The sequence below is a fragment of the Anas acuta genome, chromosome 1, assembly GCF_963932015.1.
Source record: "Anas acuta chromosome 1, bAnaAcu1.1, whole genome shotgun sequence".
Classification (NCBI taxonomy): domain Eukaryota; kingdom Metazoa; phylum Chordata; class Aves; order Anseriformes; family Anatidae; genus Anas; species Anas acuta.
In genome coordinates this window covers 139247111-139274635 of record NC_088979.1, presented here as the reverse complement: position 1 = coordinate 139274635, position 27525 = coordinate 139247111, and the positions used below count along the sequence as shown (strand labels likewise).

Genomic DNA, 27525 nt, shown 5'->3' with positions numbered 1-27525 from the left:
GTATAGAGGGAGGCACTGGAATACCAGTGATGTTTGTGCCAATCAAACAGAAGGCACATGTGTATTTTTCCTGAAGTCATTATTTATTTATTTTGGTCAAAAGTATGTTCCAGTATGCTCTACTGGATTGCTTCATCACAAAATTAGCATTTATTACCTGAGTGTCAAAATAAGGTAGCAAAGGCAAAATCAAGAGTACCTCACAAAGAGGCACCATCTTTCATTACTTGATGTTATTTAGTGATGCAGAACTCTCTTGTTTAATGTGGTCCATCATACCTTTAATCTAGTCTTCATTTTGCCACTTCCAGGTTGCACAGTTAGACAGCTGGGTATGCTTTCCTGTTTCCTTAGCTGCAGTCATTGCACTTTAATGTTTACTAGCAAGGCTGAAAAAAAGAATCCAGCAGGTTTCTTTTTGTTGTTGTTTTTCCAATAGCATTTGATATTTATTAAATGGAAACATTCTGAAGAGCTGGTTTGCTTTTGAGTTTTCCTTCACAACCCAGGAAACTTTGGGATCAGTCAGCAAAAGGTCTGAGTTTCTTAAGGCTCTTGGCACACACTGCCTCTGGGGAAGAGAGCCAAGGTGTCTGCCCCAGAGTCCTAGTCCCATGGCTCTTTCTTTTTATAGAGAATTTTAAAATACAGCTCTTGTCAGAATAACACCAGATTTTGAACCATTTAAATTCTCTATTAAGCAGAATCACCTTCTCATGCAGAATTGCAATATTTATGCACACAACACCATTGCCAGGGGCACCAAAATACAAAGGAGTCCTGTTTGGAGTGTTATCCAACCCATACTAGTGTTACAAATGATGAAGCAGTGTCTTTCTAGAGCACATGTGAAATAGGTCTCCTCTCACTGACTCATTGCCACCCAGATGACCAAGTCTAACTGGAAATGAGTGCCTCGTTAGATCTTGGATATAACCCAGAAGCTTCTCATTGGCTTTTCTGATCCAAAATACACTCCAAGGTTTAACAGCCATGATATTTTTAGACCATCTTCCATCTTAGAGCTTTGTAACAGTCCTCGGAGGTGGAGGAAATATTACAAGCCCCCATTTTGCAACAGAGGAGGCTGAAAGCGGGAGGTTGCCAAAGATCACAGTGCGGTTCCAAGGCAGCGTGGGGAGAACAGGACAGATGGCCACCCGTGCAGGAGAGAGGAGCCGTGTTATTTCTGGCATGCTCAGGCACCTCCATTCTGCCAACCTCCACTCCGGAAGCTGAAATGGCTGTAGGAGCCCTTCATTTTCTGTCCAGAAACGTCATGTAACACTGCTCTGTGCTTTTAAACAGAATCCACACTTTCGCCCCAAGAAGGCTGTGTTTCAGGAGTAAGCGAAATGACTCGCTTCGCCCACATTGTACTGGGCAGGCACAACACAGCTTGCAATGCTCCGAGTGGCAAACATGCCAAAAGGGAAATATTATCTTGGCAAAATATTAACTTCCCTAGCTGTGCAAACTACGAGCAAACATTATCTTGCCCCCTCCACATCCAGCTTCAACATCCTTAACAGAGTGGGCACATGAAAAAATAGTGGCTATTCTGGCTAGTGCAAGCCACACAAAGTAACTTCTGACTGATCACTTGCCCCTTGGGGATGTGAGCAGCACCAATGCTAGAAGCCAAAACAGAATCATGCTGAGAATAGAGCTCCACACCCCTGTTGGGTTCCAGCTGTGCCCCACAGGGATTTAGAGATTAAATATTTCATTTACCCTGCAGAAGGCACTATAGTGTTTTCTCAGGAGCTTGATATTGCTCAATGGCATTCATCTTGCAGGGCACAGAGAACTTCAGCATCCTAGGCTGTTACCATTTATAGAGTTTTGGGAATGAGTGAAACACACTGTCTGCACTGTATATCATCTGTTACCATGGCCTGGAAGCATTCATCTCCAGATAGATGAACAGCTGTAGTAAAATACAAGTTGTAGTAAGTACATGGCGTATAGCTGTACACTACACTAGAACTGCTATGAAAAGCAAATCAACCACATCCTTTTCTTCTGAAACCTGCCATCTGCACTCTAAACACTGATCTAATTTTGCTAGATCTGGCCTGGCAGAACTTCATTCTGTCAAATTAGCTGCTGTGGACCTGCTTACCCAATGCCAGTAAACTTGACCTACAAAGCATAAACTCACTTTTGCATCCCTAGGTCTGTCTGTATTGCAGTACATGGGCTATGAATAATTAACTACAGTCATCTGTAACAAAGACATCCATTTTGGCACATGAATTCAGTTTTTTGAGCTGCAGCTAAATTCAGCACTTGAAGATATTTTCAAATGAAGTTTTCTAATTCTTACATTGATTTACTTTCAGGACTATAAGAAGTGACAGAGACCCACACTTATATTCCTCCCTAACAGCAAGACTGTAGGTGTAGTTCTTTGTCACTTCTTGTATTCCCAAAATGAATCAATGAGGGAATAACAAACATCTTGCCCTATTAATTATTGTGAATGATAAGTCTCTTTAGTTTGGAAACATTTTTATAAATGTTTCCTTTTGTCTTCCCATTTATGGGTTTCTAGTTCACTTAGACATGGACTTTAATGCCCACTGATTAGAAAACCTTGTCTGGTTTTAAGTTGTTCACATGCATGCCATTGAAAAGTGAAACTCTCTGCCCATCCATCTGCAGCTATGTTGTACAAGGCCAACAGTTTAGCCGCACCATGTGAATCAACGGTAACAAGACCTCAAAACCCTAGGGTATACATGATCATCATGAAGCCTGAATGAAAATGGAGAGCGAGTGCAGAGCAAGGCTGGAACACCAGGAAGGCCTATGCAGGAATGGTGGGGGATCTGGAGGAGGTGGCAGTCAGAGATGGGACAGAACTAGTCCATGAGGCCACGGGCAAAAAACACCTTCAATATGTCCTTTTTCCTACAGTTCACAGACTGAGCTGAGAAGAAGGGACAAGGAACAAGATAATGTGGACTAACAAAAGATTAACCACACATAGACCAAATGAATGTCATGGGATTCAAGTATAAAAGGATCATGGGTGCCCAGTTTGGGAATGTGTTGGAGCTATCTTTTTCCAAACCAGTGCTTTGTGTTTTGCATGTTTATATGTCTAGATGTACGTATTTTACTGTGGAACTATTTCATTGGATTTTTTTTTTCATTGGCAGTCTTTTGCTCTGGGTGTCCTCATCATGAAGATCTTTGTTCTTGTGTCCTTATTCTGTGTCTCTGTAGCACCTAACACAATCCAGCCTCATGTGGTGAGAGCAGAAAAGCTACAACTACAGGAATGACTAACCAGAAGCAGAAACACCAGTGCAGTCCTTTTATTTATTTATTTATTTCCAGATGTGGGACCAAGCTGAGATATCTAAAGAGGTGAGTTTACAGTGCAAACTTTTCTTCAGCTGAGGCTTTATGTGTATTATTGAAACATAATATACTTCAGATGACTCTCTGTTTGTCAAATTTGGCTGGAGTTTGGTCAACTCATGACTAAAAAGAAGAGACAGAGAGATAGAGCAATATAGAATTCTTGAAAATAGTGGTTTCCTTAGGAAAACAGGACCACAAAGACAACAGTAAAATGGGACATTTGAATTCACATGACATTTTCTCATTCCACATCTTTTCTGCTGACATGACAGCTTACACAGAGTTTTCCAGAAGCACCTCCTCTTATTGTTTTTTCCATCCCAATTAGATGTGTGTTTCTTGAGCACTTCCAGTCACACCTCCCAAATTCTTAGAGATGGAATTATAGTGTGCGAAATAAGGGACCACAAGCAAATTAATTTGAGATTAGAAGAGTAAACACAAAGCACATTTAAGATACTGTCACATCAATATATCCCAATGTCCTTGCACATCCAGAAACATCTTCTACACTGTGATCCTACTAGACAAGTTCTGTGCTTTTTTAAACACGTACCATTCACTTTCACTTTTTTATTGAGCAATAGCAAATCCAAATTCCAAATAGTTCTCTAGGAATTACCATTCCAAGCACACCTCTGCTTAGAAAAGATTCATTCAACAACCTGTGAAAGTTAAATCATTATCTAAAACTACAAATTTCTCTTGTTCCTTCCTACTCCCCACATGCAACTAAGTGGGCTGGGATCAGTGACTTCTACTCTCTTTCTCCCTCCAAAGAAACACAGTCTTTGCTCAGGACTATTCAATGCACAGATTCTCTGAGACTTGTTAGTTACTCCCAAATATCTTTCCTTAACAGTCTTCCGCTGCTATTAAAAGAATTTGAGCATGTAACAGGCTTCATTCCTTCACTAAGAATTTTTCAAGTCCAGAGTCCTCTCATTTCTTTAGTACAAATTTTCTGAGACAAATCCATCAACTTTTCAAAAACACTTCTCTTTTTTAAGCTGGGAAATGATAAAAGTTACTTGTTTTTCACAGGAATAGAGATGTTACCATGTTGTTCTGATCAAATTTAGCTTTGCTATTATTTTCTATCCTTTCTGCAGCTTCAGCTGGGCTTGTACCTCCATTACAAGTTTCAAACTGGTGAAATGGGTTTTATATGTTCTGTTTCAATTTATATGAATCAAAGCTTCTATACTAGTGTCAGGCAGTGTTATCCACTTTCCATCTTCAGAAGATAACTATCAAGAGATATTTGAAGTCTTCTCAAACAAAATATGTTTTGCTTTGACATTTCCAGAGCTTTAAATCAGATTTACACTTAAAAACTTTCTTTGTGGTTTCAGTCCCCTGAACTGTTGAAACAAGCTTTAAAGGATAACAGTGTTTGTTTAAACAGATATTCAACAAATCATGTGGAAGCAATGACCTCTTCATATTAAGATATGACATTTATGTAAAAAACATCTCTAGCTAAGTTATTCTGAGTGGGTAAAGACGACAAGTTTCTAGGCTCTTTTCCTAACTCACCTCTGAACACCGGTAGCAGGAAATGTATTGTGGTACATTGTGATTTATTCTTAAATAAATATACACCTGGCTGCACCATCTGCTTTGCTAAACATTGTTCATTTCTTCCTCGGCAACAAAGAAATCATGTAAAGCTATGTCAAATGTGCTAACATTTACAAAATACTGTCCAATAAAACACAGCAACAAAATATACTGTGAAATGTACCCATGATACACCTTGTTGGTATGCTGAGCGATGGAGATTTAGCAGAGAGATATGTAGCTCTTAAAATGTAGAAGTCTACATGATGATACAGTTGAAACAAAACTAAATTCCCATCTCAAGCCAAGCTTCTCTCAGGCTCGGTGAACTCTGCTCAACTTTGATGTGTTTTTTCTTTTCTTGAGAATTTCTGTATTTTTATGCTCTAGTTTAAGCAGAAGCAAGGAGCCCCACAAATCTCATTAGAAAGTATATTCTTGCAAGACTTTTAAACTATCTTAGGATGTTCCAATACTTTCAATAATAGAATAGGAAGAGGTTTTGTTGTTATTGTTGTTGTTCTATTCTGATCAAGTTATATGAAACAGTTTAAGATACTTTTTAGCAGTAAAATCTCTTACACAAGAGATTATTTTCATGATAACATTTGATATAAACCAGCTCCCCTTTTTCTTTATTTTTTTTTTCTCGAGTTTTTGACGAATTGTTATAAACCATCTTCCTAGACCTGCAAAAGGTGAGATGTGCTCACGTGCAATGGAGCATTTTAAGGCCTTAGTTCTTCATCACAATTCCTAGTGTAATGATACAGGATATAAGCACTGTAGAGGCCATTTGATGGCCCTTAGTACAAGGCTGTATGCCTAAAGAACAAATCTAATAAAACAAGTAATGATAGGAGGACTACTTTGCCTCCATCTTGGTAATGCTCCACCCATTTAAACTTTCTCTCTCCCTTTGTGTCTTCCCCTTTTCCTCTCTCCCCCCCCGACCCATATGGTATATGTTATCTGTGCATAGACTCTCTTAAGCAGATCTGTTTCCCCACATGCTGGAGTAGGATCTAACCATACATACTGCAAGCCAGTTAAGTCTGTCTGGAAAAAAATAACAGGACAGATAAAATCATGAAGATCTATGAAAAACTGAAGCAAAACAATATAAAAGTCTTTGATACATAATCTGCTTCTCAAATCTGGAGGCCATTGGAAACTGTGCTCATTAAGAACAAGCACTCATATTGCCTGTGTCCTCTGTTCTAGTGAAACCAACTTTATCTAGTTTATCTGTTTGATAAACTCTCCCTTTATCAGCATATGAATATAATTATTTTAGCAGTTGAAAGATTATGTTTTTGCTGGATAACTCATAGGTTACACAGACAAAAATATCACATCATTAGCATGGCCAGTATCAAATGTAGTTATAAATCATCAGCATTCAGCTTTTACTCCCAGATTATTGCTTTTAATTTTGAAAATACATGGTTAAATAAATCATTCTCTTCATCAAGAGTGAGAAATTAAATCCCAGTTTTAAAACTGTGTTCCAGCATCACACTAACTACGTGTTATGCTCTTGCTCGCAGGATGTAGGGATATACTTCGAGCCCTGGTTGACCAGTCATGAATATTATTCTCAGTTCCAGTAGCTGGAACTGCACGGTCCACTGTTGCACATGTCAAAGCTATCTGTACAGCTAACAGCCCCTCCAAAATTATTCCATACTCTGATACGCTGGTATTTATTTCCTATCTGTTTCAAAGGGCTTAGATAACAAAGTGTGATGCATGCTTATATCACGGTATCTTACCTCCAATCAGCTTCACTCCATATTAACCAGCCAAGCAAATAGCTCAAAATTGCCAGGAGCAATGAGACCACCAAGATGAAAGATCTGCTACTGTAGTTGCCCTAGTGCTTGCGCTTGCGCTTGCTGGACCCTGGGCAGCTGTTTCTCCATCACCTTTCCCACCAGGGAGGGTTGGGAGCAACCCAGGAGAAAGCCCTGATGGGAAACACAGTCTGTGACTGAGGAGAAACAGGGGGATCAGGTGGTACAGATGTGCTGATTGCAGTACTTCTTTTAAATTGCAAGTCCTGGGCTGCTTAGATCAGACTAACTTTAGAGGGTGTGGGTTTGGTTCTTTTCTGGTGAGCAGAAAATGGTTCAGAAATTAATATGCCACCATTAATATGGTTCCGGTCAGAAACTCAAAATAATTCATGGTCTGGAAATGAAGTAAAAAACACGATGAAAGAATCTCATGTGCTACAAGGTTGCTGAGGAGTTCTGGCTTATGTCTCACACTTCTACATCTCCACCTTCTCATGGGACATCTGAATAAATCCCACTGCCTCTTTGATTCATGGATAAGTGACAAAGTTTTTTGTTTGTAAGGACAAGTGCCTGGTTGTGCACCTGAAGAGGAAGCACTTACCTGCCTGAGGCAGGGTAAGAATTGTGGAGCTCTGATAATGCTGCAGAAGACCTGTCTTGTAGTCTTTGGAGCCTGATTTGCACCCAAAGGAATGGATTTCTCTTTTGTCTGGAAATTAATGTACACCACAGCTACCACCTTGGGATTGCAAGGTCAGAAAGTTGTGAGGGATTGATGCTACAAAGGTAAGGTCCCCACACAGAAATCAGTAATTTTCTGGGGATGTAATATTATGGAAAATGCCAAACCAATGAGATTGTTTTTTACAATAGAAAGGCATTGCTAGTAAACACAATAATCTTTTAGTAGGAATTCAAAATCCTTGTTGTCTGGGTATTCATCTATCATACTCTCAAATGCTGTGCTTGCTGTAGCTATCTGATATAATTGACTTTTCCTTTTTAAATGCTTTAATACAACATATTTATAATGTATGTATATATGCATGTAAAAATATAAAGCTTGCTATGTGTGGTTCCTGTAGCAACAAAAACTATTGCAGTGTTTCAAAACAAATAATGATTTGGTGCCTGGATATGCAAGAGGCATTTTCATGTCCTCCCCTTATTTGCATCAGCTCCATTAAGGTGATGAATACATACAGTGCTGACAGTGTAAAGCAAGCAAAGAAGCAAGAAGTATTTTCTGTTATTCAGTCCTGCAGAAGGGGATGCAGGGAAGGCTCTATCTTCTGGACAGAGTTATAAAAGCAAAGGAGAAGCCTGTAGAGATTTTATCTGGAGCAGCCTGGGCAATTTTTCTGCTCTGCATTTCTTGGGCAGAGAGCCGCTTGAAACATTTCCAGCTAGTATTGTTGTGTTTTTTTGTGTTTGAGGTTTATTTTATTTTATTTTTTTTTACTGGGGAATGTCAATTCACAGAAATCAACAAGTTCCATGGGAATATGCTTAAATATGTTTTTATTGCACAAAAAAAGAAAAAAACAAATGGTGCTGACAAGGTCAAGGAATGTTCTGATGCTTCATTTCAAACTTATTGGTTTTAACATCTCATATTGTATAAAGCTTTAAACAAAGGCAAAAATGAACTTTTTTTTTTTTTTAATTTTAAATAAGAGAATCACTTTAGGGGCAACTTTTGTAATTGTGTGAAGCTAGAAACAGAGTGTACTGAAAATACCAGTTCTTGTGTGGAGTTACAATCCCTACTGTTAGTGTCTATTAAAAAGTCATAGTCTGTGTGGAAGAGCTTGAAATGAGCATGGACAGGGCTATGAGGCTATTTGAGGAACCAATGTGATGCAGCTATTAATGTGTTTAAAAGAGGGCTTTGCATTACTTGTGTATTTCTAAGCCTGGAACTGCAGTTTCTTTCTAATGTTTTTTGTAAAGGTGTGGTATACAAGCTTTGGGAAAAGATGATGCATGTGTAGAAAGTCTACTTTAAAGCTTTCATTCGCTGTTATCCCTTTTGAATATTAATACTGGATTACTTGCATTGCACTTGTTATCTTGTAGGAGTGTGGCTTTAATAAATCCTGAACTGTGGTCTGTGAGGCTCCAAACCCGCTTCTGTGAACAGCTGTATATGCTGAAATATGCATTTAACCTTCTGATGTGATAAAATATGAATGTACCATATCCATTTTGTTTTTAATTAGCAATCTCTGCTTGAGAACATTGACAGAGCACATTCAAGTGCTTTAGCTTCTCAGCTTTTCCTTTTTTCCCTCCAGGTTTCTTCATGTTTTTGTGCATTGATTTTTTTTTTTTTTTTTTTTCTGTTGCTGTTTTGTTTTTTGGAGGGGGGTGTAGTGAGGGTGGAGGAGTGTCTGTTGTGGTTTTTAGCCTTGCAATAAACGTTAAGAGATTTACTTGTCCTTGAGAACAAAATATATGTGCACATGAAACTCTTCTAGAGAATCAGTGCTCTTTCATAATTTAGATGCTTGTGATCATCTCCTTCTGGGCTAAGTGTTTTTTCTTCTACAGTTAGTCTATTTGAAGCAATGGAATCCATTTCAACTAAATCTAACAAAACCTTTTACAAAGGAAAATGTCATTTTTGCAATAAGATTATACACGGACTGCTTCACTTCCTCGCATGCAAAAGGTACCTATATTCAGGCCAGAAAGGTTAGACCCAGTGGGTGCCTCTTGTCTGATGGTGGAAGAAGAGCTCAGTGGTATGAGCACTCAGTGGGGCCTCGTGCTGAAGACAGCAACCAGACCCCACTGTCTGACCCCTGAGGGGAAACACTTCTACCCGTCCAACGCTGAGGTAGACAAGCCTGATATAAATTGAATAGTATGGGGGTCAGACCTTTTGCAACCCCATTTCAAAGGCCTCCTTCCACTATGCAAGCAAGACACTTTCTCTTATTTATCTAGCTTTACTCTGAACTTATTTTATCCATATACAAAGTTTCATGTATCTTCCTTTAGCAGTTGTTTCCTAATGCCTTTCCTGCATGCTTTGGAGTGCAAGCTGAGCACCCAATTTACATCAAGGTGCATCCTCAAGACCTAATGAAAAAAGGCTGAAGATGCAATCTAATTTATGAGTTATATTAAGTTCCAGACATATAACTCATGATAATGCAAATGAGAGCTAATGTCTCTGTATAGTGTCGTCACATATTCCTCAGAATGATCTAGAAGATGTTTCTAAATGATCCTAGTTCATTGTAGTGTATTTATGAGCATGTGTGCTTTCAGCAGCTACTTTTTTTGCATGGCCTTGGATTTTTTCCTTTTTTTTTCTTTTTTTTTTTTTTCTTCTTGTCCTTAGTTTGGTTCAACTGATGGGGGCAAAAATGCCTGCAGGCTGGTGTCCGTGAGGCCTGGGTAAAGGGCCATCCCTGCATGCAGGGAAAGCGCAGCACACCGCAATGGTGGGAGCTACTGGGGTAGTAAGATCAGGGATGGGTTGCCTTTTGATCTACAGCATCTTCCTCCCTCTCCTCAGTCCTATCCTTGTCAGTGGTACCCAGCCATGTCTCAAACTGCTGCCATGAGCAGCACTGAATGAGTGGAGGAATAAAATGAATGCCGCCAACACCCCAGCCTTAAAATATTCTTGCAACTTTCATCCAGTGTCAAGCCCTGAAAAGACTGGTGTCAAGATGAGCTCTAGCCCAGTGATTTGGGACTGTTGTCTGTGACCTCAGGTACTCTGCTCCTCCATCCCATGCTGAATCTGCATTGTTGGCTGAGCATTGGACTGGACTCAGGCTAATTTTGCAGCCTGTCTATGCAGTTTGGATGCCACTCTGCTCCTGGGTGCAAGCTCTGGACATCTCCAAAGCACAGGAGATAAAGTGGGTTCATTTTTTATTCTGGGGATCAGGTGTGCCTCCACATGCTTTGTTGTTCTCCACTGCCCAAAGTGCTTTGTGGCAGTGTTTCCCTTGTGGTGTTCATTCCTTTGAGGAAGCAGCTGTCCAGAAATTGTCACGTGCTCAAAGCTGCATGCCAAACACACTTAAGCAAGTGGCTTCATCCTAAGACACATGACACACAGAACTGGGGTTTGGGCCTATGGTTCACCAGACATTAGAGTTGCAACACTGTAGGATCAAGGCAATTCTTTTGTCCTCCCTCTCTGGGGCTGACCAGGCTGTATCATCTGTTCTCTGTGTGCTAGACACAGCGTAGGGAAGCGGCAAGCTGAGCAATGCAGTGCTAGAAAATCAGAGGTGAGGGAGGAAGAATGGGATTCCCAACCAGTGTGGAGAAAAGGGAGAACAGAAAATGATGAGCGGAAAGTGAAATACAAAGGAATGGGTAATTAGTCATCCTACCTGTCTTTGCTTTGCTTGTGCCTAGGATGATGCAACTCTTGTTAGTGTCAGAATAATCTTTGTAAAGGGGACCTGGGGAAAGGACTGCAAGTAGGAACTGAAGAGGAAGCTGAAGACCTCAATGACAGTATGGGGAAAGTGTGTGAGTGGACTTCCAGGTAAAGAGATGCAGCCCTTCCTGCCACAGGCTTTGCTTGTCTGACCCAAGCAGTCTGTAAATGTACCAACCGCTTTCTTAAAAGGATGTAAATGATCTGATGCCATGAAAACAGAGGCAGAGCCTGGATGCAGTCAATGGAAAGTGCTGCAAAACCATCCTAGGTAGAAAATGTTCTGTACTGAAAGTTTAGTATTTGGGCCTGAACTAGTCAGTAGGCTCTTTTGGTGCTTTTCTAGGCTTTTGGCTTGACTCATGTGGGAGTGGCCCTTCTCCAAGAAAAATGTTATGCAGTTTCTATGGGATACATAACAAATCAGTGTTGGTTTTTTGTTTTGTTTTGTTTCGTTTTTTCCATGATCTGGTAATCCTATTTCCCTTGTATGCCAGGAGATCCTACTATGTGATCTAGTAACTAGCTGTTAACTCAAGGTACTATATTTTTGATCCATCAGCCACCAAAAACCTATGCATGTAAACACCAAGTGTCTAGAAAATATGAACAACCTGTTGAATTTAGCAGCACAAGAATTCCCTAAAGGCATAAAGCCTGTCTCAAAGACACTTGGTGTCCTAAATATAGTTTCAGTCAGGCCTATGCTAGAGAAAAGACCAGGATAGAACAAGGTGAGAGTTGGTGCCAGAAGATCTGAAAGATCAATGTCATTTTTGTCTTGCTTCTGATACAGTACTCTCTCTCATCAGCTTCAGCTAAGAAACTGGACTCTTACTGAGTTCAGTTTCCACATATTTCAGTACTGATCCTAACACTCCTGGTGACATTATCTGGAGCACTGATGCAGAACCTGCAAGAAAAACTGTGGAACTCATTGAAGCCCTTCCAAACAGGAAATGGGATCATGGCAGCTTACAACCAAGCTGCAAAACTTCACTTTTACTCTTCCATATGTAGACAAGTCATTTGATACCACACAGGCAATATCATAAGCTTGTGTTTTATTTCTGGACCCTGATGTGGGAAGTGGAAGACATACAATTTGAGGTCTCAGAGCTGTACTTTGAGTAAAGACAAACACCTGGAAGAGAATTCAGCTAAATCATAAAAGATTCAGTCTGAAATCAGAGTAGTTACATGGAGAAATATTCTAGAACAGTCCTTATGCTCCAGGTTAACGCTGTCTCTTCTTATACCAGGTCTAGTCTTCTGGAAACAGCACAGCTCTGTAGTATGTGGACTTCTCAGACCTGGCTGTCATTGCGGCAATGAATGCAAGAGCAGAAGAATTAGGTTTAATACACTTAAATTCTGCACATCTTCCCTGACATACCTATAGCTGCAAACCTAGCGTGCATGCAAGCAGTAATGTTTGGGGAAAGTTCTTTGGCTTGCACAGCGTACTTTATTATGTCAGCTGGCTTAAGCTGTCCTGACAAAATAACCATGTGGAGCTGAGCGTGTATGTAGCATTTGTACTAGTAGTTCACATTTAAAGTAAAAGTAGAGAACCTTTCCACTCAGTCCTCACTTTGTAGTGACTTCTGACTAGTTTTCTGTCTATGATCTTGGTTCTTGAAAGCAAGCATTCCTAATTCTCAGTGCAGCTTGATGCTCACAGGCAGGTTTAATCTCACAGCCCACTTAGTTACCAAAGGAAAGGAGCATCTGGTATGTATCTAAGGGCTAATAATTATCACTGAGATATTGCATGAAGATACATGTATTCTCTCAATCATAGCATTCTCTGGGACAGAAGCTACAGGGGAGAGCTATTTCAGCTGAGTGCTTCTGTGCCAATGGGAAAAACATAGAGAGAGAGTTTAAAATGGACCAAGGGGAAAAACAATTTATTTAAACTAACTTGCTGAGTCTCCTGCATTCCGTTACAAAACATTTTCTAATCTCCAATTTTTTTAAGGCACACATGTGAGCCTGCCCCTTGCTCCACAAAGAGCAGAATGTTCTTCTGCTTCTGTTAGAAGCCAACATGCTCAGCACTTCTCAGAAGGCTCCTGCCATATTCCTGGGCGAGCTACCAAACGTCATCTCTGAACACCGTTAAGTCAACCATCTGCTTCAAGGCAGCACCAACTGGTGTTACTGTCACTACTACCGTTACTGGTGTTTTGTTTTGTTAGATCCCAATGCATGTTGCTGATTTTGTGGCAACAAAAGTTTGTAGTATAGTGGGCTGTATAATATCTGGACTGTTTGCTAGGGATCCGTGGATGCTGATCTGCTCTTTGGCACAAACTCGCTTAAACTGGGAATGCAGGCATGCTATATCTGAGGCTACAAAAATCCTCTGCATAGGGAGTATTCAGAACATTTTCTCCTAGAAAAGTAACGTCTTGACAGAACCAAGGTCTGTCCTCTGAATGGCAGAATTCCTAGCAGTGTAAGTTCCAGTTATTTTCTCTGCTTGTGTTGTTTGAATAGATTGCAGCACATTCAAAGAACAGTGAAGGTACTTCAGGTTAGCTTGTACCAGCCAGAATTTCTTCAGCAACACAAATATAGTATATTCTATGTGGTATATGCTAATGCATCTTTTATCTCCTCCAAACCATTTTTATACAATTGTAACCCGAGCTGAAATGCTCACATGCAGAGCTTCCCACTGCTGTGATATCCAACTACTTTACAAATAGGAAAGCATTTATCCTTCCCAAGCTTTGTTGAAATAACGATATATACTAATAATTACGGTAGACATGTGAAGTGATTGACCTAAGGTTGCTCAAGAAATCTGTACCACATGGGAGACTAACTAAAGTCACTAGTTTTCAGAGTAAGACATCATTCATTAACGGAAACTGTGTTATAAGATATGCCAAACACAAACAAATTAGAGCTGGGCAACTTAGGATAGGCACCACTTCATTCCATTTTCCTTGCACTAGCTGCTGTGTATATAGTCTTTCCCAACCAAAAGAACAACTGCATCACTTACATAAAGTAAAGCATCGTTTACCTTGGAAACTGCATTGATGCACTCAATAAATACCCAGATAAACTCCTGGCTACTTATGCTCCTTATGACATTGAGGGTCATAGGCAAATAATCTATTTTACATCTAAACTCCTCTCATTATGGCTACCTTGCATGTTCCACGGGCTAACATGCAAACATGGCCATTGCCACAGACCAGCTAAGAAAATAGTATGAAGTAAGTGCTTTTCTTACAGTTAGTTAATGTTCAGACTTCATTGAATGTTGTCCTTGCAAATGCAAAGTGGGAGAATGAAAACCCTTCAGCTGAACTGATATTGAAGCCTCGATTTGGTCTTGTAGTCAAGACCAAATCTTGTAGTCTTGAGATGGCAAACCTGTTTCCAAAATCAGTGCCCTATGCCATAAGCATAAACAAATGGTTTCATGCAGATATGTAAAATGTAATCTATACAAAAGCTACTAACTATAAAAATGCTTTGTAAGAAAAGTGACAAAGAAAACTCCTCACAGGAAGTGCACTCAGAGAAAGCTCTTTACAATTGAAGACAAATATTCCTCTGAGTCATAAATACATTTAATTTCCATATGTTAGAAAAGGAGGAGAAAGAGAGGAGGAGGTAATGGCATAAATGAAATGGGAGGTTCCTCTAGTAAATTCAGATGAGCATTTGCTCCTTTAGGCATCTGCTTGTAGGAATATGCCAGACGAAAACTTCGCATCCATATGGTGCACTGCAAACAAGGCACTCGTCAGTATACAAACATCAGCTGACTTTCTGCACATCTTTTTTGTTTGCCTTATAGTGAACATTAAATACAGTCCTCTAATCTCTGCTGGAGCTTGTTGGTTCTAAACAATGAAAGAGGAAGTAGAAAATAAACAGGTATTCTTTAGGGGCTAGAGGATGTTGGGGTAGCAAACAATTAAGTGACTTGCCAAGACCACACAAGAAGTGAACTATTATCGATAGCCTTCAGGCTCCTTTTTTTTTTCTTTTTTTTTTTTTTTTTTTTTCTCCTGCAGTTCTCATTAGTAGATACAGGGCTTCTCACACAGAAACTAGGTTTGCTTTAAGTAAAGCATCATTTAACTTGGGAACTGCATCGATGCACTCGCTGAACATCCAGATAACCTCCTGGCTGCCTGTGCTCCTCATGGCACTCAGGGACTTAGGAAAATAATCTATTTTGCAGCTAAACTCCTTAAAATGACAAGCCACCCAGTGCTTGGGTGCAAGTTGGCTGCATACCTTCTTGCTTTAGTTTTTAATGTCTGTCTTTAATTGGGATGAGTGTAGCCCTTTTAATTGAGGGATTTAGGATAACAAGGCTGTGTGCTCAGGTTGGTAGAGCTCTGCTGAAGAACACTGGTGCTACGCTGGTTTTGAAAAGGGTGTTCTAAAGCAGCAGTACAGTTATGAAAGTATTTCTTTACAGTGAGACAGATCTAACTTTAACTCTGTCTGGTTACAATCAAATTAGATTTTTTTTAGGCTTTAGAAATTACTCCAGAGAGTGACTGACCATGGTTTTTTTTTGTTTTTTTTTTTTGTTTGTTTGTTTTTAAATAATAACCCTTTGAATAGCTCTAGCCTGACACTTTGTTAGCCTTCTGAATTAAGCATGTGTGTGTTTATCACCATGCTTATGAAGGCTGTCTACCCCTGCCTCCAAAGCAGCCAAGTGAAAAGAAAGCCCTGTGGATGGTTATCATACGGCCCAGCAGGCGCACATCTGTGCCTTCTAGATAGCCCTCTTGCAAAAGAAAAGATCCAAGCAGAAGTAGAATATGACATAAGCCAACAACTTAATAACTACATTAAACTGAAATGCAACTGATCATATTTTTGCTCTGTTTCACTGACATCAGTTTGTGTGGTCAACCACACTTGCAGTTTCTACCTGATAGACTTTAAGACATAATTCATCTGTGCAGCCTCAAGAACCTCAGTGCAAACCACCCCTGCTGTGGCTGTGGTAAAAAGTGGTCCTCTGCCAGGAAAACAGACATTTCGTTCCATTATTCATTTTTAATACCTGTGCTGGGACTTCAAGTGCCACTTGTAATGGTTGTTTTTACCTCGATGCAGACATTTTAAATAAATTAATTCCAGAAGTTGTTTTCATGTGAGGAACCTGAATGGATATAAAATTATCTAGATGGCTGACAGCCAGGTGCAGTCTTGTTTAGTCACAAAAGTATTGCTGTCTCTCATGACTTTTCCATGATTTTTCTGACATTTGCTACCTTTACTGCAGCCCTGATTGATGGCAGCATTCACTTTGAGAATTTCAGCTTTGTTTGAAAGCCCTTGTAGATGTACATTTACCCAGCCTGATTATGAAGAAGTCTGAAAAAGTTAAGCAGGTATTCTCTGAAACTTCACACCAGAAAGCAAATAAAATAATTTTAATAGCAGTTACTTGAAAATGTGAATTTTAAAAAATGAAACTTCCCTATTTTTTGGGGCAGTGTTAGTATATGTCCAGGACCTGAGGATATTCAGAAGTCTGGAGCTAATAAGTAAAGGGAATACCTTATAAGAAAAAATATCAGGACACAAAGTTACTCCACTGTCTGTGTGAATTGCACTCTGTAGCACAAGAGCATAGTAAATGCTCTGTAGCACAGGAGCATAGTAAATGCCCTTTTAGGTCATACCAACAGTCCATCTTAGCCAAGAGCTGAATTTCTGACAGTGGCAACAGGAGATACTGCTTAGGGAGAGCATGCAAGCCTGGCTGCTTTTTGTGGTCTGCTCCCCTCATTGAGAACTGTTGCATTAAGGATGTTACAGGGCACATCCTTGTCCAGTGCTTTCAAAATCCATTTGTGGATCTCTTATCCATGAACTTGAGTAAATCCTTTTTGAACTTGCTGATGTTGCCTGTGTTTTAAAACTGTAGTAGCTAGTTTCAGGTTTTTACTATCCATTCTGTCAAGAAGTACTTGCTTGTGTCTGTTTGAAGCCAGTCTTTCACTAGTTTTATCAAGTGGCCTCTAGCTCCTGTTCTTTAGGATTTGATGAAATCTGTTCTTTGTCTGGGTTCATTTTACCCACTATTTTCATGATTTGTAAACCTTTGATCATATCTTACCTTTACCTTTTCCTCCCTAATTATGGAGTTCCAGTTTTACCTAAAGTTCTACAGACTGCAAAGCCAAATTCAGTCACAAATAAACATCTCTTTTTGACTCTGGACTTCTGAGAGCTACCTCTCCTGCAGGAGAAGCACTTGCACTATGCCTAACAAGGGTGCAAGAATTCCCCTCCACCTTCCCCTTCTCTTGCTCTTCTCTTCTTGAAAACATTTTAATGCAATATCACTTCACAGCTTTATACCAACATAACTTCAAGATTAGATATTGAAATGTATGTATTAGTTCTGGCTCCCAGTTAACTACTAGTGTAGATACACTTAGCAAATAAGCTACAGTTGTAAAGTCTACGTGCATGTAAACACAATTCTTATACTTGTGTTCATATTAAAAACTGATCTCTTCAGCAATAACAATTTACTGTGAGTACCCTTAAATTATGCGTGCTTGTGTGAATGACACCAAAAATCAGACTATGATTTTGCAGGAACTGCAAAGAAGCGAGGAGATGCTCTTTTCCCATATCATAGCAAGAAAATGACTAAATACTCCATATCAAATCAATGAAGTCATTAACTTTTGTTTCTAAATCAACTTTAAGCACACTGCTCAAGAAATTCAGGCACTTCTCAAAACCACCTATAGAAAATTCTTAGCTTTTCTTACACTGAATACAGAAATCAATTAAGAAGGAAGACTTCAATTTCTTAGTTTTTTTTAATTTAATTTTATTTTATTTTGTAATGTCATATTGCAAAATGCTTTAAAAGCCTAGGAGTTAGAAAATTTGACCTGGAATCTTGACTGTCTTGCCTAATACCTGACAATTCAGGATTCAAACTTTCATATTCTTAGTTCCTGTGTCTGTGTAACTGATCTTCCAAATGTTAATAAAGCATAAAAATAATGACATTCTGGATCTGCAGACAGCTCCTGTATCTTTGCTACAGATCAGAATTTTATCACTCGTTATAGGTGCAAAATTAATATGCCTCAGGTTAATATAAACATTGGTTTCATGCCCCTGCAAGCCACAGTGGAAACACTGAATCAATACGGCTTTCAGAAAGCTTTGCGCAAAGCAAAGCTTTGAGCAGGAAAAGGCTGACACAAAAGGGGTCCTGTGTGGACAGATGTGTCCCCAAGAAAGGCAGCAGAGCTCCAAGACCCTCTTTCCATTGTCCTTTGGCAAGGGATATCTTGGGGGAGAGTGAAAGAGAAGAGGTGGTGAGAGGGAAGCAGAGTAAATATAGCAGAAATTCTTTGTAACAACATGTAGAAAGCCTAAGCAAGAGACAGGGTATTTCAGACCCTCAAACTCTAATGTATGGGGACAAACGCTGGAGGGGGAGTTCTGCTTCACATACCAGATACACTAGGCAACAGTCAGAATGATTAACTTAACACTTACATAGACCACTGACGCTACCCTATAAATAGGCCTTAGCTAAGTTTTCAGTTCCACATACTTAAGGGCTTAAGTAAACAAAGGTACAGTTTAATTAAGATATCATGGCATATGGGATCAAGAACTACATACCAACCCATGCTTTTTTTCTAATTTTCTATGAGTATTGCACAAACAAAAGCCCCAATCTGGATAAACTCCCAGAAGTTTAGGGTTTTGTCCAAAAATTACTTGATTCTCAAGAGTTTGCAAAATTGGCCTTATTCTCATCGGGACAACGGATTTTCCTCATGGCAATTTCAGATAAGGTGAAAAACATCATTCAAACAGCTTCTTCAAGTATTGCAGCACTGAAGTGGAAATTAGAGGGGGAAGGAGTGAGGGAGGAACTGAGGGAAGGGTGGAGGACATGGCTTTTAAAAGAAATTGGGCTAAATTCACTCTGAGTGACCATGACTTTGAAGATACTTTTAAATGAATTAATTTCCCCACAGCTCATTTCAGCTGCAGATCAACTGCAGGACATTCATTTCATTCACTTGTTGTATTTGGGCTAAAACACACATACAGCAGCGAGACACCCTGTCTGGTTGTCGTGCAGTAGGGATCTGACTTAAGCTAGTTAATACCAAATATAAGCTCTTTTCAGCTGAGTTGTTCACCCATCTGTGCTGTGTCCTTACACAGTATGTGTATTTTTTCATATAAATTTCCTAGTTAAAACTATGCTAATGGTGTTAATTTGTGCCTGTGTCAGTGGTAAATGTCTTGAGTTTTCGGAGTGGGACAGTTTTCTCCCCTAGTCTAAACAAGGCCTCTGCAAATCCATCAGATGAGATTTATTTGTAAGATTGATCACACTGCTGCTCTTGCTGCAGTGAAGCTGTCTATAAAATTGTCCTGAAGCTAAATAAGTGTGTTCCCGAGCTGTTGTAAACGCCAGCGCATGGAGCGCCCTGCCCTCCTCAATTGAGGTAGCACAAAATGGAGTCTGGGGCTCAAAAAAAGCTTCCTCACTGCTGTGCAAATGCAAAATCTCAGGGAGGCATTTGGGTTATCTGTCAGCTTTAAGAGCCTCCATGGCACCTAGCTTGGGTGAACTCCTAGAATTCATTTAATGCCCTGATAATGGCAGCTGGGCATGCTGCTGCATGGTATGTATTCAGTGTCTTAAACTGCATCCCAAGCTGCTCACTGGCCTCTCCTGAATGGTGCATTCTAGCTCTGCACTAAAGAAGCCTCTTTCAAACTTAAAAAATATAATAAAATCACCCTGAGGCCCCAATAAATTGATCTCTCAATTGAAATGGGTGGAAAAAATAACTGTTTTGGAATGGCTTCTACCTAGGACATTAGACAAAGTGGAAAAATAAATGATACCCTGATATCCCCTTAGTGGCCTATGTCTGAGAAGAGGTTTTATTATGGTACATTTTTCTCTTTTAGCTGTGTGTTTTGTTTCTTAATTATACAGAGCCCACACAACCCTTGTAGTGCAGGGCCACACATTCTGCCTAGGCTCTTCAACAGACAGCAAACGTAAGGCCACAAACCCCAACTGCCAGAAGATACTTGGACATAAATATATGTGTGTATATATATATATCCATCTCCATACATGTTCATGTTGACTTTGTTCAACTAAAGCTTTCTGCTAAAGCACTGAGGTAAACTTCGCCCCTGTGCTTTGGCTTATTCTTTGTGCTGGTGAGAGGTGCTGGCTGGCTGGCCTGGCAGCCCTGGTGGCAGGAGGCCTCTGCTTAGCCGTGGCCTAACTGCCTAGCAGGCAGTGGCAGCAGGGAGCTCTCCTCTTGCTGACACCTTGCAATCCTGCCCAGCTAGGGAAGCATCTTTAAGTGGCTTAGACTGACTTATTTGTTTCTAGTTGCACTGGATGTATAAAAGATAAGAGTATAGAGGTGAAGGCTCTCACTGACGTACAAGGAGACTTAGACGAAAAGATGAGATAAGGTGGCTGAAATTTTGACACTGTCCTCTGAGGCTAGGATGATAGTTTTCAGCAGTTTCCAGAACTATTTCCTGAGACAAATCTGTTTTAAATCAACTAATTGAGAGGTAATTTTAATTCTAAATTGCTGTTTGCTTTTTATTTGTTGGGACTTCTGTCCCCCATACTCTTCACAATGCCTCTGTGCCAGCCAAAAGAAAAGGGCAACAATGACAACATGACATTTTTTTTTTTTTTTTATGGACCTTTGAGAAGAAAGATGGTCAGGTATCCTGAGCTAGAATGTCTTCCATAAGGATAAACTCAAGAGGAAAACTTAACTCCCAGCTCCAATTCATGAAACACAACTCGGGACTTCAAGGCATTGGCTTGCTAACAAACATAAATATACTTTCATGAGCGTAGCAAAAGCATGCTCTTGTTGACATGCTAACCCCCCTCTGTCATATTTTGAGCTTCTGCTTTGAGGAATGATGATAATAAAATACCTGAGTAAAGTGGCTGCATGGATATTTTTCAGTACAAATATTTTTTTCCTAGTATTGCTCTTGGAAATGACGGAATTACTTCTTTAGACATCTTCTGGGATGGGGGGCTGTGAAGGGTAGGACAGCAGCTTGCAGCAGACAGCCAATGTGGAAATAGCCAGCCTGAATAGTTAAATCTAAGAAATGTCCTAAGAAATGTAGAGAGGAGCTGGTACTACCCTACTACTATTTAAGGCTACCCTAAATAGCATTGCTTCCCGCTCCACCTGTCAGACTGAAACCTGAGGCTTAGCCTGATAGAGGATACTCATCCTTGTCAGAGAAAAAAGTGCAGCAGCTGCCCTGCCTTCGCTTACAGAACTCAGGTTTTGAGGCAGCAGAGTGGAATACTTCCACTTACCGAAAATGTGACCCTGATGCTTTGTGTGCTAATAACTAGAATTGCCGCCTCCTTACATAAATTGCCAAATCTCTCAACAAACCACCTTTTTTTTTCCCCACTGTTATCTGAGACAGACTCATTTAGAAATACCACATTGCTGTTGCTCACAGTTAATGTTTTTCTGAACATGTACTTGCTGTCCCATGATAAGAAGCACTCTACCATAAGAAGCACTCTACCAGATGCTTCTATCTAGTAGATATAGGAGATGAAGGCCAGTATGTTATGGAAAGGCTGCATTTGTGCAACTGAAAAATCTCCTAATGTGATGATAATGTCTGTTTAAACCACAAAGACAACAGGAAGAGTCCTTGGTTGAAGGAGTCAGGCTGTAGATCGAGCTGGAGAGTCTGGGTTGGGCTCCTGGCACAGCTATCAGCTTGGTATCAGTTTCTCCATGTCTTTGTGTGCCCGTCTCCAGTATGTGAAATACATGCTATTGTACAAGACTACTGCAAGGGCACATTACTGCTGTGCTATTTGCGTGTCTTAACTGTTGCAAGGCAGGGCTGGAAAAGAGGTCAGAACTATAACTTCTTCAGATGATGAGCTTTCAGGGAATTTACAGGAAGTTCCCCAATTCTGAACGCAGAACATCCAGCACCTGTGACTGAAGAGGAAATGGTATACTACTCTTCTCCTGGGGTCTTCTCCTGGGGTCTAGAGTTTTGCCCTTTGCTTTTAAATGATATTTTGCCTTTGAATTCATTATGCTATTTTCTGAGAGAGAGTCTGCTAGCACTGGGTGGACACCCCCAGGAAGTGCCATGGTGGGGCAGTGGGACATGGTCCATGGAAAAACTGACCTTGCTCTCCAAGGACCTGCTGCAAAGAAATAAACATGCACTTTTCCATTGACTTCCACAGAATTTGGATTGATCCCCTGATGTCTGACAATGCTCCTTAACTGTGGCAATACAGCTATGGAAACTAAGTAAGGAGGGATGGCAATTCAGAGGAGACCAAAAATGGCATTCTTCTATTTTTCTAGCCAGGGGGAAAAGTCTTGCTGTAAATCACTGCCGATTCTCTTGGATAAGAAGTCCTGTTCAAGTGCCTGGAGTGCCTAAGGCTGACAAAACCTGCTCTTAAAAAAGAGATTAAAAAAACAAAAAAAAAAACATACCACAAAACACCTACTTTCTCACTCTTTCCCCTGTGAGTTTTTTGAAACCTCAATTTTTCAAATCTCCCAGAGCTGCCTTTAACTCAGGAGAACCTCCTTTAGCCTGGGACCTCTCTAGCAGATTATCAGCTCTAAAGACAACAGCGCAGGAACAGTGGCTCCAACAAGTAGCCATTCAGATTGATGTGTGGGGAATACTTGATTTCAAACAATCTCCTGTCTGAGGGACACATTTGCTCAGGGCACTGTACAAGGTTATTTAGTCTACCATTTTGTGGAGCCTTTAATAATCTTTAACTTCCCATAATAGCAGTTTTCAGCTTTGCAAATAATCCAGTGAAATTTCTATCTAGTTTGGGAGAGTTGCAACTTAAAGCTCACCTTTCTGTGTTGGCTTTTTCATCTTCCAAGAATGTTAACTTTTATTTTCTTTCCAAAACCATCTGGCTCTATATTCCCACCCCCCTTCCTGCATGCAGGATTTCCTCTGTGCAAGCCCTTAGTTTTTTCTCCAATGTGTTTTCAAGTCTTACACCCTAGCCAGAGGTAAAAATATCCATGTTCGTGTGAGTCAGCAGAAAGCTCAGTATCTTTATTCTCTGATCTTAATGTGAATTTACTGAAGGGATTGCATCTGTATTCTGCTACTCCACCTACTCCTGTTAATCCCTGTTCTTGCAAATAAGCTACTGCTGCACAAATTGTACCATTCATAATAATTAATTCAAATGCATGAAATTTGCAAGTTAGTTCTCATTAACACCCCTGTAGCACAATCCAAACATTGACCCAGCTAGTGTTTTCAACTTAGTGTCATAAAGCTACACGTATTTATTTTATTTATTGCATGTAATTTGAATTTGTTTCTCATAGAATTGTAGCATGACTCAGGTTGGAACTGACCTTAAAGATCATCTAACTCCAAGCCCCCTGCCATAGGCAGGGATGCCACCCACTAGATGAGGCTGACCAAGGCCCCATCCAGCCTAGCCTTGAACACCTCCGGGATGGGGCATCCACAGCTTCTCTGGGCAACTTGTTCATGCTTACAGCAAAGAATTTCCTCCTAATGTTTAGTCTAAATCTATCCTCTTTTAGTTTAAAACCATTCCCCCTTGTCCTATCATTATCTACCTGAGTAAAGTCCTTCTTCACCTTTTTTTAAGTCCCTTTTAAGTACTGAAAGGCTGCAATGAGGTCTCCACAGAGCCTTCTCTTCTCCGGGCTGAAAATCCCCAGCTCTCTCAGCCTTTCTTCACAGGAGAGGTGCTCCGTTCCTATGATCATCTTTGTAGACCTCCTCTGGACTCGCTCTAACAGGTCCACATCTTTCTTTTTCTTGTGCTGGGGGCCCCAGACCTGGACACAGTAGTCAAGGTGGGGCCTCACAAGGGTAGAGCAGAGGGGGACAAAAACCTCCCTCAACCTGCTGGTCTCACCTCTTTTGATGCAGCCTAGGATGCACTTGGCCTTCTGGGTTGCAAGCACACTGCTGGCTCATGTTGAGACTTTCATTCACCATGAAAAAAAAATTAATTTTTCCTAAATGCCATAAAAGGATTCAATAACTGTATTATAGAAATCAAGGCAACTAAGCACCAGGGGAAAAGTTCTTAAATTAATATAATCATGTTCAACAAAAACATTTTTAAAGTCTGGAGTTGTCACTGCACACATCTACTATGACACCTTTGTGATGAAGCACACAAAATTCTTGTTACTGGGGAAACTCTTCATAGGGGACTAGAATCCCAGCGAGTTCATGAGTTGCCTAAAATTGGATGAACTCTGCTGCAAGGGTGCTCCATATATCCCATGTTACTGCCATTCAAAGTTTCTCTGGGTCATTTTGGTAGCAAGTGCACTACCTGTGTGATGATATTTATGCAACAATGTTCTTTCAAATACACAAGTTGAGGCAGCTACTCTGATTTTTGTTGATCATGAGGAGATCAACAAAAGCTTCAGGATGGTAGGAATTTATTATTATTTTTTATGTATTTATTTTTAGAGATAATGGTTATGATGTGCTGAGGTATTATAGAAAAGTTTGGGTTAGAAGGGACCTTAAAATATCATCTAGTTCCAACCCCCTTGCCTCAGGCAGGGATGCCACCCACTTGATCAGGTTGCCCAGGGCCTCATCCAGCCTGGTCTTGAACACCTCCAGGGATGGGGCATCCACAACTTCTCTGGGCAAATGAAAGGTAATGAAAGTTTTTGATCATGTCCCAGTATTTCACCAAGTTCATTGGCGATATGACGAGTTAACACATTAACATCGCTGCCTTAATCACAAACTCCTACCCTGTGTTATAAGAGGTCATCTTTCATGTGAAAGGTACAGGGATAACCTGAAAGTAACACACTCATTAGTCATTATGAGAGGCAGTCCTCACCCACATAGTGATCCAGCAGCTCCATGCATTCATGCACTTCTCTTCGTCCAGCTTCTTTAAACAGAATAGCTGTAAGCCAGTAGCCCAAGCAGTTTTCTTACAGAATCGAACCTGGATCTCTTGGGTCAAATACCACCACTTTAATCAGGACTCTGGCTTTTTCTTCAGAGAGCTCACAGTTCAGTGGGGAACTGGAGGGTGTCAACCTGTGCTCTAAGCTTTAGGCAGATACTTTTTCTAGAGGCTGGTATTTAGCCAGGGGGTTGGATTTGTCTGAAGCAGGGGAAAGCTATGTATTAGCCTAAAAAAAAAACAAACGAACAAAAAATCACTTCATTTTGTTCTCCAAATACATGGGAGACCTCTCCAAGACCATCTCTAAGGCTGTTCAGAAGCTGTGCAGGTCTCTTATATAAGAAACATATGTGTAAAACTACTCTCATTGGGTTAGTACTCTGGTAGACACAGTGAGCATCCTATGTTCATGAATGCCCTGGAAACTTCTTTTTTTCTGAGTGGAAAAATTTGGAATCCAAGAGCACTTTTGCAATCAGCAGGTTCAAAGTATTCTGAAATGCCACATGGAATATGCCTTTAGAATGTCATAGAAATGTGGAGACCCAGCTCCTTAAAGTCACCTATTAAAGCAAACAGAGCAGTCCTAGAATTGCACAATGATTTAGTACTTTTAGCACATGGTGATGTCAGTCTGCCCACGCTGGAAGCTATAAAGACTTTCTTCAGTCTGCTGTGTCTTGCTATCCACAAAACGTAAAAGCATTTTAACCTTCACCAACAGCAGTGGCATTAGTGGGAATGAACAGAAAATGACAGTGCACAATCAAGCTTCCAGGTGTTTCAATAATGAACATGTTTCCTTAAACTCTGTTCCAGCTCCTGCTGTTGGTCATTGTATTCTCCCTGCCTTTTTGAACAACTACCTCCTGTGCAGAAACTGGAAGTAGGATCTAAGGTGGCAATGTACTATTTTAGTGTGGCTGTGAAGGTCACTCTTTGCAGCCAGTCCCCAACCGTACTGTAGCACTGGGATAAAAAAGTAATATTTTCAGTACTACAATGTGCAACTACATTTCTCATATTTGATGGTACTAAAATTTTCACAGGCAAAACTATCTTAGGTGATTAAAAATTTCTTGGATACTTGACACAGCACACGAAATTAGTTCCAATAATACTGAAGCTTTGTTCACCCGTGTCTAGGTGACACTACCTTTGTGCAGGCAAATCTTCACTCTTCATACCTGTAAGGTGCTAAAACATAAGTAATCCCTCTAGGTTTGTTCTGCATTTTCCATTGACTGACCCTTGCCTCACCTTCAAGGGGATGCCAAGCTATTCTGCTCCAGAGATTATGCACTTTGTACCATGCAGGTTGGTAACTGCCCATGATTTTACCAGCTGCATATCTCATAGGTGACAAAACTGCTTAGGAAACATGTGACTTTACTGAGGTTTTGGTGTGAATATAAAACAGGAGAATGATACCGCTATATAATTTGGTGGTTTGTACCATTGAGGGGGGAATCATAATTGGCAAAGCTCTTTTAGCTTAGAATCCAATGCACCTATCTTTTCAACCAGGAAAAGAGTGAAAATAGTGCGTGATCTTTTGTTTAGATCCCTAAAAGTCTACAGACCTATACACAAGACCTTATTCCTAACCACTAAGTATTTTTTACACTGCAGGCTTCCAGTCTCCTATCAACATTTACTGAGCACTATGTAAACTTCTGTTGTTTTTCACTATGGTGATGCTGAGTCAAAGCTCAGGTGCCTCTTTCATAGAAAGGTCATGAAGAAAACAGTCATGCTAAGTATATTTAAAATCGTTCACTTGTTTTCATGAGGAAGGTTAGGTAGTTTCAAATGCCAGGTCAGAAACTGAAGAGAGGAAAAAAAATCCCAGAGAAACTATCAAAGTGATATCAAGGATGTGTGGTGGCGGATGGTGAGAAACAGATTGGTTTAATTACATTGAACGCTAATGAAAGAGGATTCTTGCATGAGATGCACTTATTTAAGATTACCATGGGGCACTGAACATTTTTTACAGGGAAGATCTAGAATTTCTGCCTCTGCCAGTACTTTCTTTTATTTCAGTAAGATAATATCACTGCTAGGAGGAAAAAGGTGGTCAGCTGGTGCTCCCAGGATTGGTCTGCTTCTCCCTTCTAGTGGGTCTGAACCCTCCAGTCAGGTTAGTCGCTTCCTGTCAAGCCTGGATCACTTTTTGCATCAGTAATTGTCATGTCTTACCAGTACAGTCATTAATCTTTCCTCCATCGATGTTTAGTACGGAAAATTTTGATTTACATTTTTTTGCATATCATATCTGAAAAGCATTGGTTTACTTCTAGTCACTTTCATTTGTCATCTGCATTCACAACCCTCTAACT

General features: G+C 40.2%; 1 protein-coding gene and 1 long non-coding RNA gene across 3 annotated transcripts in view; one reads left to right on the top strand and one right to left on the bottom strand.

Moving 5' to 3' along the window:
• Positions 1-27525, bottom strand: part of RERG (RAS like estrogen regulated growth inhibitor) — a 109833-nt gene that overhangs the window by 70537 nt on the left and 11771 nt on the right. The gene's annotated exons all lie outside the window — the stretch shown is intronic.
• Positions 7030-8850, top strand: LOC137844072 (uncharacterized). The gene is made up of 2 exons (XR_011089797.1): positions 7030-7526; positions 7919-8850. It is a non-coding gene; the product is annotated as an uncharacterized lncRNA (long non-coding RNA).